This window comes from Pocillopora verrucosa, chromosome 3 (assembly GCF_036669915.1).
Source record: "Pocillopora verrucosa isolate sample1 chromosome 3, ASM3666991v2, whole genome shotgun sequence".
NCBI classification, from domain to species: Eukaryota; Metazoa; Cnidaria; class Anthozoa; order Scleractinia; family Pocilloporidae; genus Pocillopora; species Pocillopora verrucosa.
Window position 1 is genome coordinate 13266772 of NC_089314.1, and position 10616 is coordinate 13277387.

At 40.1% G+C, this 10616-nt stretch overlaps 1 pseudogene; it reads left to right on the top strand.

Annotated features, from left to right (window-relative positions):
* The first annotated feature begins 8449 nt into the window (after positions 1-8449).
* On the top strand, positions 8450-10616 carry LOC136279810 (tetratricopeptide repeat protein 28-like; annotated as a pseudogene).

Below are 10616 nucleotides of genomic sequence, written 5' to 3' on the forward strand. Positions count from 1 at the left end.
TCACTCGTTATGAATCTCCTAAAACACCCAAAACCAAACATCTCAAAGGAACACAGAGACCAAAATAAAGCTAGGAAAGATATTCTTTAAGATACATCCCAGTAGATGGGTTTTCCTTTTAAAAGATTGTTTTTTATGTAAAGCAAATGGTGGTACTTTCGGCTTGGGCTACAACAGGGTCACTGTGTGTCTGATTAGTTTTTGTGAGGGTTATCTTTTTGCATGAGTCGCTATAACGTAGTAGATGAAGCTTATTGAAGAGGGTCCCTGGAAGTGAGGCTGATCTTTTGTTAGGAACATGACATATTCATCATGTCAAGAATTCCACCTCTGTTCTCTGATTTTGAAAATTAGGAGAACCCAACACTTTCCGACATTCAACGTCCTTTATTTAACTGTAAAACCGCTATAGTCCCCCACTTTTATATCGTACAATTTAGCTTCGAGTAACTTTTGCCCATATGTTGGTTTGGGAATTACAAACAGCTCTTTTCAGACTTTTCAATAGGGGAGATGAAATTTTAACTCCCGAGGGCAGCATCATATCAGTTACTGTCAATCATTAACCGACGCCTTCCGTGGTTTGTCGCCTGTATGTGAAACTACCTTTGCCAAATACTAATCGTGGACGAAACATGAATTAAACCACCCATGCAGAAAAACTTAAACCATTTTTTACAATGTTTTCATTCGACGAAAAATGGGGAGTAAACTTACTAGGACATCCAATTCGGCGGAATATTTCCGTAACAATTATTAGGTTACGTGACCCTCAAGGCATTTCCGCTAAAAATAGGGGAACCCCCTCACTTGAGAGGTCAAAAACATCTCGGCGGCCTCTCGAGCGAGTTCCAGTTGTATAGTTTGCATAGTCTTACAAACGGAGAGCTGTTTGCTGTCGGTTTATTATATCAGCTTTCCCTCTTTGACCTCTTTGTTAAGGCTGGTAAGAAAAACTTAAAAAAGGAAGGTTTGGAAACACGGAGGTTAAGATTTTGGTTGTTGTATAATTTTGATTAACATAATTTTGCCGTCCTGATGGCCTCGGCGACAAAACGTAGGTACCTTTAGGCAAGTCTATAGTTTCCGTTAGAATATTTCCAGAGTCCTCCAGTAGGTTACTAAAAAGAGCTCGGGAACTCCGCAGGGTAAGAGTTTTGGCTCTGTAGTAGGACTAGTAAATGTGGTTGAACTCACCCTCCTGAAAACTCAGCGACATACACCGTAGTTGCAGTTTATAGATTTTCGCCAAGTTAAAATTAACTATTCCCTCGTTTGAACAAACCCCTTCTTTCCAATGAAGACCCTACAAAATAGCGGAATTCTGTCAGCTTGCACTGTTGGGGCGGCCCTTTAATTTTTTTTACGCAGAGTATGTTTACATAGAATATTAATTATTCGGTGAAGAGTCGGGGAACATTGATCGCATTCATAACACTGTATCACGGTCAGGATACATTTTGCTTTACAAATGTAGTTACTTCTCTGTCATTCTAGTCCTAACACATCCAAACATCCGTGTGTGATTGCACCATTTACCTACGTAAATCGTTCTGGGAAAAATCGTCTGCGGATATTTCACCCACGATTAGCCCCTTGTATCTAACACAAGAATAAACAGATTCCTAAATGCTAATTGTTCAGTTCACCAAAACTGAAACAATTAGATTTCTGATTTGGTGTAGAACTGATAGAAAACTGCCAGTAATGACACACTGTCCTCTGATGATTGCCTGTCAGCGAAAACCAAGTTGTACATTTTTCCTTGCTACTATCGCAGAAATAACTCCAACGCTATCCATGCGACAAAAACATAACCAACTGAAGGCGTCTACATTTTACATTTATGTTCAGAAAAAGATTATGAATGTTCGAGTTTGTGAAGGAATGTGTGACGTCATGAGTTTCCGGTTTCAGTTTCGATGGAGGGAAACCCCCTTTTTCCCCACTGTTCGGGGAATTTCCCTGGTTACGCCTTGAGATGTTTAAAAAACTTCCGTCGCGTTTGAGAAGGTTTCACTATAGTGATTGATTGAAAATGAATCTTTTAAGGGAAGTTCCAAGCGTGGACAAATCGTATTCCCTTCTGTTTAGGCTGTTATAGGAACCCGTTTTTGATTACTACATGGTTCAATAACAAGGCGACGAATTCTGGTTGTAAGTTGCGGTTAAACTATTGCCCCGTTTACTAGGGATAGAATCCCTAACGACATCCTAGAATCAATCCATAGACTCGATTAAGCTCAACTGTTTAATTCCACTCTCCTATTTCACTTCAGTTACAACGGGTATGGTAAAGAGCTACTCTGAGAAACTTGTAACGAAATCACTCTCTTTACTACATTCTCTTAACATTTGGTGATTGGTTGTTTGCAGTAAGTACTGATATAAAGGTTATTCAAGGTTGCGTCGATTATGCAAACCTTTCAATGTGCCCAAACTCACCAAAAAGGCAGGTGCTTCTAGCTATTGATAACAAATGACAGTCTCTTGTAACCTTAAAAAATGGTCTCTCTTGATATAATGTTTACACGTATTATCTGATATGTGTCACGCCCGTAACACAAGGGTCTCCGACAAAGTAGCAGAGGTGTTATTACATTCGAACTCAGATGATCTCTAAACGTTGTTAAAATACAGCTGTCTACGCATTTACCTTTAAGTGATTCCAGGTACACATGTGTTAAGTTGGCACAAGGTTTTGTCAGCTGTTTTTTGCATTATGTGATTCTTTTGCACTATAATTATTATTCCGGGCTATGGTAGATGGTGTCAAATTAATGTGAATTGGCTGTTGACCTTACATTAAGACTTGAATAAATGGTAGTTTCTATTAAGGCTTTGTCAGAAAGCGAATCTTGTGATTCTTTTCCCCTTTCCGGATTGAAAGGTTATCTGCCTTGCCCAGTTCAGAGCTTAAAATCTGTAGAACCGATAAGGTTACCCTTTTACAGACTTCTCGGTACCAATAAGGTGCACCACGCACAGCATAGCGTAGCGTTATCCAGGGAACCGTAAAAACTCTTCCCTGGTTTATAAACAGGCACTTTCCTCAAACTGTACCTCATTTCGAACACTGTGACTGATATCGTCAGCTCTTTAAACTGTTTGCTGCACCCATTTACATTGTTTTGCTGTCTCAAAAATATTGAATCTTCGTGCTCTTACAAATCATGTTTGTCAAACCCTTTTGTGGTCTGATTGTGGCTGAATTGATTTGCTGTTAAGGGCGGAAATAGCGTTGTTATTTTTCCTTTAGGTTGACAGGTCATGTGACTTATCTAAACGCGTTGTGCGCCAAGGTCGCTCTGTTTACACTGAATAACACAGGGTTGGTTGTGGACTCAAAATCAATGTTACCAATCCTGCTATAATAGCTCTAATTCTCCGAATGGAAAGCACCTCGATTCCTACTATCGTGGGAAATTGTCATTTTCCGTCAAAGCCTTGACCTTTCTTCAAGAAACAATTGTGGAATACTCAAACTGTCTTGATTGTTTTCCCGCCCATTTATATCATTATCAGACAAAGGTTATTAAGAAAACTCAACTAATGGACGGTGTGAAACGAAGGAATGGTTATGTTGTATTATTGGGCTTAACAGGGCTATACTTAAATTTAGTTAGGAATTATACCCTGGGCTAAGGCTTGGTTGTAGACTGAGGTATGCTCTGCCACCTAGAGCAGGTATAAATGTTGAAAGCCCTTCCCTTTTCGATTTCAGCTTAATACAACCAACGTCCGGTGAATTGATCTCAAAATTGATATCATGAAGTTTTTTAGGAATATTTGGTTTCTTTCTGCCGTGATGGCGGAAGTGTGGTAAGGTCAGCGTTGATGAAGGGACATCTACCCGACGGTAAGAAAAAAAACAGCTTAATTACACTAACTTTCTGTTATGGAAAAATGTCACATGATTTATCATTTTTCCAGGGTGATTAGCACAAACACCACCCTTATTTTACAGTTTCGCTCAAGCATGATGAACACATAAAAGTTAAACCACTTGTGAACGGTCTTGTTTGATTTTACCGGGTATGGTCTTCACCATGAGAAGTGATGTGGGGTTTCCCAGCTGCAGAGGAACGTACAATTCAGATCTGGAGACTTAACAAGTGAATTTAGCTGATGATATTCGGGCAGGTGATTAAGTCCCCAGTCCCCCTTTACATGCAGGTCATTAGATCACAACAAAAAATACTGGGAATATGGAAGTTAATCAACTGCTTGACCTAACCCAACCTTAATAGGGATAAGCGTATTTCTCAGACTGTGTGGAATAATTAAATGTGATCTCGTAAGGAACATTAAAAATAAAACAAAATAAAACTCAGAAACAATTGTTGTCCTTATTCGTGCCTTCGGGTTATGTAACATTATTGAAAAAGGACCACACAGTACGATCTTTTCTTCGCTTTGTCCTCAGAACCTATCTTCAGGTAAATCAGTTCCTCTTCATTCTACTTTTCCGTTATCCAATCGTAAGGTCTCTATCGTTCTTCTCTACACTCCTCCCCAGCCTCGATGGAGTCCCTAGCACGCTGACAGAGTTTTGGGGGGGGGGGGGGGGGGGGCTGATTTTGTCGATAAGATCCACATATATCTCTCCGTTAAATCATTAATCAGTGTGTAATTGTTTAATCACAAGGCATGCCGGTACCGGTGCGTGTACCTTATGTATCATATCTTATGTATGGCAGGAATCTTCTTTACACGGCGTTCTTTTTTAAACCATGATTTCGCCGCTTCTACAGCTTATTTTAGTTTCGATGGGTAACATATATCAAGCACTGTAGATTTAGTTTTGACTATTTTTCCCAAATACTTTACTTCGATCACGTTGTTTGAATGAACTTATCAGTGTTTTTGTCCTATGTTGGCTAAATAATCCAACGTATTTGATTCTTTACTTTACTTCAGCTGGTATACCATTTAGGGTTGAAACTGTTCAGTGGCTGGAACGATCAAGCCCCAATGCTTGGAGGCCAACCGGAGAGATCCTAAAGATCCTTGTCCCCTATATACTTGTCTGATTCTTTTTCTCTCGTTATAGACTTTCCCTCGCGTTTTAAAAAAAACCGTCAGATTGTACACCGCAATTTGATGATGCAACCCTAAAAGGTAATAAATAACAATTAAAATAAACACAAGCTATTCAATAAGGTATGGTCATCCAGTCAATTAGGGGTACGGCAATCCTTTTAAAGAGAGGCACACACAGGGACCTGTGCCGCTTAGTGATCATGGTAACAGGAAAATGCAGAGCAAATTTTGCAAGTCAACAAAATGATGTAATACGTTTGACAGCCGTTTCAAAACTGCTGCTCTCCTGGCTATTTTACGCATCTGTATGTTCGGGCGGTCTATTTTTGGCATCCCTATTGCGTTATATTCTAATCATGCATGTTTTCTTCTTTCTGTTAGCGATGGCGGAGGTGTTACTTTGAAAGAAGGTGACAACGAGTACAGCAAAGGAGAACCAACAATGCAGTACACTTTTACTCGGAGGGACTGCAAAGTGAACTGCAAAGATGTCAAACTACACGCCATACTCTATAGCAACAGCAGCGGCTCAGCTCCTTCTGGGTACGACGATTAATCAATCATTCCTTTTTGTATTCATTTTGATAGAGATTGATTACAATCATCTACAGTTCGAATGGTGTGCGTTCATGAAAACTTCGCCGTGCTTGCAGCAACACCTCAAGGTAAGATGGGAGGTAGCGCTGTCATGACTGGGACAGGCTCAATGCATGCCCCGTCACCAACATCACTCGATCTGGCCGATTCTCTATTCGTCCTCTGGCTATTTGAAAGATTGATAAAACCTGACACTAACAAATTGTGAACCTCAAGTTAGCCAATCAGATATATGCAAATCAGACAGAAACCGAACATTCAGATGCTCTCGCAAGACTTTTTTGCTAATTTGGCACCTTACCCCCAGCACTCAGAGACATCAGTAACTGAAACGTTTAAAAGTAGACTCTGAAGTTGACGAATTTGTCCTTTCCGTACTCACCATACCAAATTATTTTTGTCAGGAAATTGGGAAGAAGCTTTGGATGACGCTACACGTGTCCTGCTTCAATTGGCACCAACTTTCATTGAAGCAATAGCAATCGGTAAGTTCTCTGCAATTCCTGAGACATGCATAAAATGTCTCCGATGATGACCGAAAGATTGGACTCATCTGACCATTTGATCATTCGGCAAAAAGCTTGTGCTGGGGTTCCGCAGTGGCCTGATCTCCGTAAATCATTTCACACCCTAATTTATTGTCTTAATTTCGACTTGCCATTTGACAGATCTTCTTGCAAAAGCACAATGCAAATTCCAAATATTTCTCATTTTGAAAAGTAATCCGCCTATTCTTATAGGGGTTTTGGATTCAGTTGTAAGTTTTTGAATAGTTAATGAAAAGCTTCTATATCATTACGTATATATATACACTGTGATGTTTTACAATGATACCAGGCCTAGAAATGTTTTACCAGCACACGTGTAAAATTACGATGAGCCTTATCGCCCACGCACTTTACAACTTTTTTTCGAGGGGGTCGAGGATCCTTTTTCATTTATTAATAAAGCCGACTTTTATTGTCATAAATTAGTATTATTTTTATATAACATACAGAATAATACATGGCTGCTTAAAGAAATGGAACTTCTCTTCGAGTGTTCAACCCGATATCCCCTCTTCCCCTGTTCTCACTCGTAAGCTATCGTGTTGATCACTCGAAGAGAAATTCCATATCTACGCGCACCCATGTATACCTCTCAATTTCTTAACCAGTCTCCATTTCACACTCGGTCTCGAGTCTGGTAATTTACTTTGACTGTGTACATTGCGAGACATCACTAAAGTTAAGATTTGTAAGATTGAAATAGAAGTACAAGTTGAGGTCCTTTATTATCCGCAATGCGAAAAATGATCTTTCTTGATATCAATTTTTTTCAATTTCTTTAAGGGGCCAGTGCATGTGTACAACAACACTTGTATCAAGAAGCCATTACCTGGTGTCAGAAAGGATTGCAGTATCCTTTGACCAATGTAGAAAAAAGCCAATTCTGCTTTGGAGATTTCTTTCATTTAATACTCATGTAAAATAGCGAAAAGTAGGCGGTTCCCATATCTTGTTGACTCTGATAAATACGAATTCAAGAAACCGGGCGACTTGTCATGTATATTAGACGGCCAACAACACCAGAAATCATCTTAAACAGTACTGGGTTCAAACGTTCACCTGAGTGATGCCCTTAACTATATCAGCTCTTACCATAATGCTCAGTAGGTGCCAAACAACTCCAAATTCCTATCAAACCTCATGCCTAAAAACAAAGTTCTATAATTCCTTTTCTCTCATGTCCTATCACTGGAGTTAAAACCGTCTGCCTGCGCCATTGGCAGTGTCATTGCCAGCTCCAGTCACCGCAAGTGTGCGGAGTCAGGTGCACATTTACATGTAAGCTTATATATTCGTTAACACAACTAATCTAGACCATGAGAATTAAGTGCACAATTTTGCACAATAATGCTGGCTGTGCTTCTTGCACTGGTAGTACTTCTGCTTCTACCACCCTCACCATTACCGATAATAGAAGCAGTAGAGGTGGTAATAACTGTATTTATTACTTTCAGCTATTGTGGCCAATTTTCATTACACTGGATTGAATGCTGGCATGAACTGTGTTGAGTTTGAAATTGTAGTGTAAATAGAACTGACCTAAAACTCTTTAGAAGGCAAATTCTTTGACTCCAGCCTTTTAAGATTGACAACAACAATAAGAAGTTACTTGATTTGTGGACCAGTGTGATAATCAACCAACTGATGGCACAGATGAAACGAGAACTAATCAGGAAATTAACACTAACCGTGACGATACCAAAGAGAAAATCGAGGTAAGAGAACGTTTACGACTTTAAAATAATCGAAAACCAAGAGGTAACGCGGAAAGGGACGCTTCCATGGAAGACAGACCAGCTCAATTTTTCCGTATATATATATATATATATATATAGTAGTTAAGTGCACTATAAGGGCGTAACGAAAAGGCCAACTCTCCTGTCCAGAAATGTCCTCAGTCCATATCCAGCTGGCTTTGTTGCATAAATTGAGTAGCACCATAAGCAAGTCTGGCCCATGTAATAAGCCATCGAGAAACGTAATTAAGGATAGATAAGCCAAGGGGATAAAAGGTAGTCAAACAATTTCAATATTTCTAATTTTAAACCTTAGGATATACAAATCAACCATCAGCTACCTCAAGCAGCTGTCCAAAGATCCTCCACTATGCAAACAATTTGCATTTTTCTATTGAGTAGGGGACAAAGCTGGAGAAGGGAGGAGTTCCTGCAGTCTCGGCAATGCTTATCATGGGCTTGGAGATTTCAAAAGAGCCATCCAGTATCATGAACGTCATCTAAAAATTGCCAAAGAAGGGGAGACAAGGCTGGAGAGAGGGAGCGAGTTACAGCAATCTCGGCAATGCTTATTGGAATTAAGGAGATCTGGAAAGAGCTGTAAACCTGTATCGTTCTTGCGTCGTAATTTTTGACGTTATCCGAGCCAATTTGCGGTTCAAAGATGATTGGAAGATTAGCTACCGCGACATGCAAAGAAACGCATACACTTATTTGTGGTGTCTTCATTTAAAACTAGATCAAATTTTGGATGCGCTTTTACTGCTGAACAAGGACGTGCACAGGCTCTTAATGATCTGATTTGTTTTAGGTATGAGTCGGGAGGAATACAGCCTGGGCCTCACACTCCAGGGAATTGTGACCTTGAGGTCCTTGCAAGCTGTGCTGTTCCAAATACAGTTTTCATGGCTATAGATGTTACATCGGGCGAGATATTCTTCTGGTTTATTAACAGCTTTCAAGATATTCAACTGAGAAGTACTGAGATAAGTAATTATGGCTCGTTCGAAGATGTCAATACCTTTATTGGAAGCTTAATGAACACAGCATCAAGAGAGTTTAAAAGAGGTGTTATTGAATGTGAAGATCGCTCTCTTGATGAGCCATGCGCCGAAGAATTAGCGAAGAAAAGGTCAGATCATGGTTATTTCTCTCCTGAATGCTCACCGAAAGCTGCCTTGAAGATGTTGTATGACGTTATCGTTGAGCCGATTGGTGATCTGATCAATGGCGATGAAATTATCTTTGTTCCCGAGAGTTCACTGTGGTCAGTCCCTTTTGCTGCATTGATCGATTCCGAGTCAAATTATTTGTGTGACTCTTTCCGAGTTCGAACGACCATCCCTAACTACTTTGAAGTTGATAAACAATTACCCAGACGACTTCCACAATAAGAAAAGTGCTTTACTCGTGGGTGATCCATGTTTAGAGGGGGTTCTTTTCGAGGGGAGGAAGCTCGATCCACTGCCATGTGCGAGAGAAGAAGTTGAGATAATCGGGAGAATCCTTGGCGCTAATCCTCTTATTGGTGAAGAAGCAAGAAAAGATGAAGTGTTGAGGCGACTTCCCTGTTGCCTTGGTGCACTTTGCTGCACATGGCCGAATGGAAACAGGCGAAATTGCTTTAGCGCCACGACGAAGTACTTGCTCATCACTGCCCTTTGTTGAGGAGGATTTTATTCTAACAATGAAAGATGTGCTGGATATTCGGATACGAGCGAGGCTGATTGTGTTAAGTTGTTGTCACAGTGGTCGTGGAGAGATTAAGGCTGAGGGAGTTGTTGGAATTGCAAGAGCGTTTTTAGGTGCCGGCGCTCGCTCTGTTCTCGTGTCGCTGTGGGCGATTGATGACAAGGCTACTCTCGTGTTTATGAAACATTTCTATGAAGAACTGGTTACTGGCAAGCTTGCAAGTGAAGCTCTTAACCAAGCTATGAAGAGCATGAAAGAGTCTGAAGAGTTCAGCGATGTGAAGTACTGGGCACCCTTTGTACTCATTGGGGATGACGTCACACTGGAATGAATTTGAAGATAGGAGTTTGGATATTGTCAGATGGAGGTAGGCAAATATTAATTGATATATTTTTGAATCAAGCTCACATCATATTTGCACGAAGAGAATCAATCACGCCAAGGTATAAGTTTGCCATTCAAATTTTAGTGCTCCGAAAATGATCAAATTCGCGAGCGGCTAACTGCAACGGCTCTTATGTCTTCAAAAATGATTTGCTCTTAGTCACGCAATCGCAACGTATGATGTGCAATGAGCAGCAAAATGATATTCTGGTTTAATGGAAGACTTTAACCAAAACTTTTCCAAGGATGTGTAATGATGAACATGATGACGTAATATCAGTCTCGTTTGTGTACAATGTATATCAAAATGAGTGAAAGGAATATTAGCTCGTTCCGCGCTGTTGCTACGCATAGCTCGTACCGTAAATGTTGATTATTAAGTTCATCACTCCTTCAATTTCTGATACTTCTACATATCGGTGTGTTAAACAGGTTTCTTACTTCAGGAACGTATTCAACCTATGTTAAAATGAACAGTTTCTATTTTCCTTTCTGACCCTTTTTATCCTGTTTGTAGAAAAGACGAGATCCTTGCTGATGGTTTTTGGCAACGATTTGAAACCAACTTCTCCGGCGACAGGAACTTCCTCGGTATTTTCAGCGATTTAGCTTGGTT